Genomic DNA, 7,135 nt, shown 5'->3' with positions numbered 1-7,135 from the left:
AAACCATCCGAATAAAGTACCGTATCCAGACATAATATTTTAAACTGACCATTCGGAAACGTCCTGCTGGAGCCGCTGAGTTGCAACTTCTTCATCCGTTGCTTCTCCATCTGGATCAGATTCTGGGTCAAACTGAAATGCTTGAAAGACTGCGTGTCTTCTTGCCATTGCTATATCCAACGTAAACATGCACGCCACGATCCCGTTGCGCAAGATGGTCAAGGCCACACCCACCCTCCACCTCGCGCCGCCTTTCTCCTCCTCATTAGTATTTAAAGCTACAGACACCGAAACGGCCTGTCTGAAGGAAGCTCATTCTGGGACTGGCTTGTAGTGGCTATAATTCTGCACCGAGGCTGAATTTTTGGAAAGAGATTTCAGATACAGTACTAGGGACCACTAAGGCCTATATTAAAGCCTACAAAAAGTAGCATGTCATGGGACCTTTAAGTAAAAGTACAAATTACTCTTCTCAAAAACTACTCAGAGTACTAGTTACTAATTACTTTTTAGCTGGCGATAGTTAATGCATTACCAATAAAAATATTCAACAAAATCATAGATTTATGTAGAAAATAGCTACTTTTAACACGTTTTTTACCTTATTGTCAAAGGACATTAATTAGTGGATACTGGAATTTCTACCTTCAATATGACACCTTGAAATATGTCAATATTCAGTAGGCCTAGCCTATCATTTTTAATACCATCGGGAAAACTACTACATACTAAATATTTTAATATCTACATTTTTGTCCATCCATTTTGTCAAGGCAATCATTATTTTCAAGCATTGAAAAGCACAACACTCATTGTAACAGTAATCTATTTGAATGGAAAAGTTTAATTCAAGTCTTCTGAAGAGACACGTCCACTTTATAAGGTGAGATTTTAATATAGGCTTTTGTTTACATATTTAAACATTGATCAATAACCATTACAATAATCTAATATTTACTCACTCAGTGTATTTGTCTTTACAATAGGGTAACGTGAACTGTTGCAATAGCTCACACACAGCACAAGGAAGCTTGATTTCAATTCAAACTGAATTTAATTTGCAAAAAGACTAGATTTTTCATAACTTTTGACAGCGTTTAATTCAAGAGCATGGAGAGATTGGAGCTGGACGTCATTTGAGTCTGCAGTGAGAACCACTTGGAGAGATTCGCGATTGCACATGATATGACACACAGTCCGAGTCCAGTTGAGTCCATATGAGACTCAATATCCGAGTCCAGTTCGTTCGTACATTTGAGAGCTCGCGTCCAGTTTTCTGCGATTACATGAATGTGCCCTCGCGACTCGCGTTATAATATTGTTCGTGACATTTGCCATTAAAATATGCCATAGAAACTTGCAGGTATTAATAACATTATGAGTAAGGCCTACCTGCAATCCCGAGGCGGGTGTGTCAAACTCGCTGTCGTTGAGATGAGAGAATGAGAACGCGCAGCTGGTAAAATATAGATATTTTGACAGTACTACTATGTAGTTTGTTGTTCCAAACTTTCAGTCCAGCCATTAATCACTCTGAGCTCCTCGCCTCCTTCATGATCAGCTCTTCAAAACCTGCTGCGACTGCGGCGGCTTTCATTCAGTCCAAATATCAGGGGTTTTATTGGTCCGTTTACGATCGAATATTTTTATTGGCTACCGAAATGCCATTCAAAGATTTGAATATCAATTCAAATTGTACTCAGTAACGAAATGTGATTTTACAAGTAGCGAAGTAGATTACTTAGCTTAATATGTACTTGAGTACAAGTAAAATTACAGATTTAAAAATATACTCAAAAAAGTACAAGTACCCCAAAAAACTACTTAATTACAGTAACGTGAGTAGTTGTAATTCGTTACTTCCACCTCTGACTACACCCCTCTACATCCTGCATTAGTGACATCACCAGAACCGTTTCTTGACTAACCTCCGCCCACAGGAATGCTCCCTCAACTCTACTGGCTACTTGCGCACTTCTTATAACTTAGCCTAGTACTGTGTTTACTCAGCTCTTACGGTGATTTTCTGAAGTAAAACTGACGCTTCATCTTTTGTGTGATGTACAATAAACTTTATTAAACTCATCAGTACATGTTTGATCATCATTCAGACAGCAGACTTGTAGGCTATTAATAAATAATGGATACATAGCCTACAAGCAGATGACAAATACGTTATAATAACCGTAATTAAACTACTAAACCATACCTGTTTCATCTCTATACAGCAATCTGACTCTGTAGGCATTATTGTCCGACTCGAAATGAACGCCGTTACTGAGAGTTTCTGATATTATCATCATTCCGTGAGATGAATTTTTCCTGACAGACTGAGCACGAGCTCATGAAGCTCCGCCCCCTGTGTCGTCCAGCAGCACCTCATTTGCATTTAAAGGGGACACACTGAAACGGCTCGTTTTTCTGAGCCCCAAAAAATGTCAATTTAAACATGCTGTAAAAAATGATCTGTTGGGTATTTTGAGCTCAAACTTCACATACACACTCTGGGGACATCAGAGACTTATTTTACATCTTGTGAAAAGGGGCATAGAACGGGACCTTTAAAATTAATTTCAAATTAATTTTCCAGAAATTAAACAAAAGTGTGCTTTGAACACAGAAAAACACATTTTGATGGTAAGAACAGGAAAATATATTTGCTGAATGGAAACATTTTGTTTTTTATACGTATTGTTGAAGGTTAACAATGTTTGCAAGATAAATGAGTTTAAATGATCTCCTTGATACATTCTTTGCATTATGAGACTTTTTGATGTTGTGATGGGAATGACATTTTGCAGTGCCAGTTGGCAAATAGATATAAAATACTCAAATTATATTTAAGCTCAGTCGTGGCCATTATTATATCTTTACATCAAAGCATGTAAACATTGTCTTGACATAATTCTAACTAAATTCAACCAAATTTCATTCATCAAAATGTAAGATGGCAAAATAGCCCCCAATTGAAGAATCACCCATACACACAATTTATTTATTTAAAAGCTTTGAGTGTTTTATGGGACTCTGTTTGCTGTGATGAGTGTAGTCTGGCCACGATCGCCCCGAGCTGTTCTCCTCCAAAAACTCAATCTTGCCTAGGGCAACCAAAGGGCTAGAGCCGGCCCTGGTTGTGGTTCTTCATCTGCCAGAGCTTCTAACAGACTTCTGGCTGCTTTATTTTAAATAAGCACCAGATGGCGCTGTTCTCGACACTCTCGAAGCTTTGAATCTTTTCCCGGAACAGTCAGGGGAAAGCCTCAGTGATTCATGAGGCTTCATTTCCCCATCCCTACTGCACACTGCCAGTTGAAAACTAACTCCTAGCAAGATCTGTAGCAGATAGAGAGAAAGAGATGTTTCTGACGCACACATACACAGAATAGCCTCTGAAGACAAAAGACCTGATGATGCACCTGTGGCTCATCTATTTATAGCCTCGCGGGTGCGCGCCGATGACGTCATCGACCGAGGCTATATTACCTCCGGGCATGGGCGGCGCTAGGGAGGGGCTAACAGGTGCCCCCAAGAAAGACCAAAGCACCCCGATAGCACCCCCAAAATAATTTCTGGAAGCAGTTATATTCAGGCTGTAGTCTATATGGAAGCCCTGAACCGCATAGTGAAGAAGAAAAAAGAAAACTTGTCTTGTTATTTTGACATGATATATGTTATTTCGACATAATATCTTGTTATTTCGACATAATAACTCATTATTTCGACATAATAAGGGGACATTCTAATCTGCATTAAGCCACATTAAACGTTCTTATAATGGTTTTCTATGGGAGGAAAATGCTTAACGTGTAATTAAACCAGTTGCGTTCATATTCTGGGCTCATCTGATTTTTTGTACATAGCATAGCCTACTTTGTTATGATTTTAGTATCATAATGATTAATAAATGCACGCACAATTATCCGTGAACTTGATTTGAACAAATGCCTTTCAACTTGTGTGTGCAAAATTCAGAATTAAATGAATGTGCAGCAATTTGTACAAATAGAGAGTCTGTAGGCCTACTATACTGGTGTAGCCATTAAAAAAGCACATTTAGTTTCATATTTGTTAAAATATTATAATGTTATTTTTTTCCATCTATGTTGATTATAGAAAGGTTTTCTACAAAACAAAACTTAAATCAAGTTTATCTAAAAACAAATGTTCGGAGACTTTACTTGCAGTGTTACCCCTAGAGCCCTGATTTCTGAATAGAGATACAATTTTGGCAGAAATAGAATTCATGACAATACAATATTCTTTAAGAGCAATTCAGGAGAAAAATAAAATACAAAGTAAGAAAGTTAATACACATGTCTTTGCTAAAATGTATTGTGCTGTTGTTGTTAACAAGCCGTGGTTCATTTGCTCTGCCCTTAGGATTGCAAATGTCCTCCTGAGACAGGTGAGGGTGTGAGTGGGAAACCCACTACTGAAACTTGGCCCTGGTTTGTCCTCATGGATGAGGTGTTGGGACAGAGGCATTGCACCAACCCCCATGTCGTCATTGCCTCAATCCCTGAGGACACACCAGGGCCGAGTTCAGCAGTTGGGTGCCCACGGTGAGGAGGAGCCAGGGGGGGCAGCACCACCCGCATCACCAGAAAAACCAGCACCACCAGCACCACGAAGGCAGCGAGACAAAGGCCAACTACAGAGGGAGGCAGAGGCGAGGAGAGCACAGGAGGATGGACAGGATGTTTTCTCTTCTTGAGAGAATGATTGAAAAATATATATTCTATTCTTGTTTAACTTTTTTCACTTTTATTTTTTAAAAGGAAAGAAAAATCTGCCTACATTGTTTTTATGCAACTTTAAATGTGTAAATAAAAGAGAATGAATTGTTCTGGTCATTGTTTATTTTTGTAATGACAGTAATAATTTCCACTTGAAACAAACTCTTCTATACTTTTTTTATTTTTTTTAAATTAAAATTGGTAAATGAAAATCATTTGTTCCACGGGCTACATTAAAGTACTTTTTCCAACTATGAACAACATACGTTAAACATATCAAAATCAACATAAACATTTACATTTACAATACATAAAATAAGAAAAAAATGATGTAGACTTTTATTGAGCTGAGCAGGGAGACCCTGGTGGAGCCGCTGGACCGGGATGGGCTGCCCCTGGTAAGGCAGGAGGCTGGTGGGACATCATCTGGGATGGTCTCCAGAGTGTTTGAGTGCATATTTAGGCTCCCATGTTACAGGTTTTTTTTTTTTAAAGAGTATATTTCTGAAAAAAGTACTTGTAGTGAATGTGAAAGACCTAATTCACCTTTGTTATTAAGTGTAGTTCTGTACACTGTTTTTCTGTATAACTGTTCAGGGATCGCGGTCCCTTTAAGATGGGGGAAGGCGTGATGACGAGGAACGCTGATCAGCGCCATTCTTCTGTGGTTTTGTTTACCTTGAAAAATAAATGACACACACATTCGTGTGCTCAAAGTGAGAAGTTGTCTCTTGCAAATTACTGCAGTTTCCACACTGGTGACCCCGACATTTAGTCTGCTGGATGTATCCAGAGACACGACGCAATCATGACCGCGAACGCTGCCACCCTCAAACTCCCCGAATTCTGGGAATTGTCAGCATCTGCATGGTTCGCCCAGACTGAAGCGCAGTTCGCGCTGCGTGAGATCACCGCGGATACGACTAAATATTACTACGTTGTGTCTGCTCTCGGAAATTCAACAGCATCCAGGGTGGTTAGCCTTCTTACAAATCCTCCCGAAAATGAGAAGTATAAAGCACTTAAAACCCACCTGTTGAAAACGTTTGAACTGTCGGACACTGAGAGAGTCAGCAGGCTTTTCTCACTTCAAGGACTGGGTGACAGCAAACCATCCGAGCTCATGGACCGTATGATGGATCTTTTGGGCGAACACAGACCTGACTTTCTTTTCATCCAGCTTTTCCTGCGTCAGCTGCCTTCCCAAGTGAGAGCTGCATTAGCCAACACCACAAACACTGACTGTCGTAAACTAGCTGAAGAGACTGATACATTTTTCCTGGCGAGTCAGGGACATTGTGCGGCCGCGTTTTTTCCCGCGCATATCTCTTCAGTGACACATGACGACTCCACACTCATTGCTGCGACTACTTCTCGTCGGCAGCAGTTTTCTGGCAAAGTTTGGAACCAAGGCCAACAAATGCCGTCGACCATGCAGTTTCGGTGTTTCGGGAAATGCCAGGGCCAGCGCTCAGTAGTGGCCATGAGTGTCGGCCGAGGCTGCTTTTCATCCGCGATAGCATCTCCAGTCGCCGTTTTCTGTGCGACACGGGCAGAGTGTGAATTACCCCACCAATAATTGGGGGGTACTGCTCCTTCACTTCTTCTATGACCATCATGGTCCACTACCATATCAATCCCCACCGTGATCGCCAAGTGCAACATGTGTTGTGCAACACACATACAAGGTCTAAACATGCAAAAAAACTGATAATCAGTAGGCTACAGAATATCTCATTGTTATTATATATCCAAAAGAGAACTGTTTTGATCAACTCCCAAAAGTTAGAAGTTAAGTGCACTGAAATACCATTCTAATTACTGGTAAAAGTAATACCTTTACAAGAAGCCTATTGCCTATTTCAGGGTTTTTCCTGGCTCAAAATGAGGCGGAGGTGGTAAAATCCTAATAATGTATTTTAATAACAAGATAATTAAATGTGTATTTTTTTTGTAGATCATCATATAGCCTAATGTGTCTCGCACATTTTTTTGTTGGTGGTGCCTGGTACCCCTAGGGGGGTCCGGGGGCATGCCCCCCCCCCGTAAGAAAATTGTGTACATTTTAAAGATAAATTCATTAATCTGGTGCACTTTGAGTCAACTGAATCCACTATTAAAAATAAATAATCCACCCGCAAACCGCCCATATTCTTTGATTTAGATATCTGCATCTGATCATCACATTACAATTATTCAAATTCTTAGTGTTAAGCATGATAATATGGTAACATATCACACTGAAGTAGGCTGATTTAAAATGAGCATTTATTTAAAATAAAAGTTCTTCTTTTGGCAAAATTACATTTCCTTAAATGATGTTTTATTAACAAAGTTCGGGAGGAGCAGGTTCAGATAATTAACCAAATTATGCACAGCTGGAGATTAATCAGTAATTA

The sequence above is a fragment of the Leuciscus leuciscus genome (assembly GCF_965113295.1).
Source record: "Leuciscus leuciscus genome assembly, chromosome: 1".
Classification (NCBI taxonomy): domain Eukaryota; kingdom Metazoa; phylum Chordata; class Actinopteri; order Cypriniformes; family Leuciscidae; genus Leuciscus; species Leuciscus leuciscus.
Note: the sequence above shows the minus strand (reverse complement) of the source record.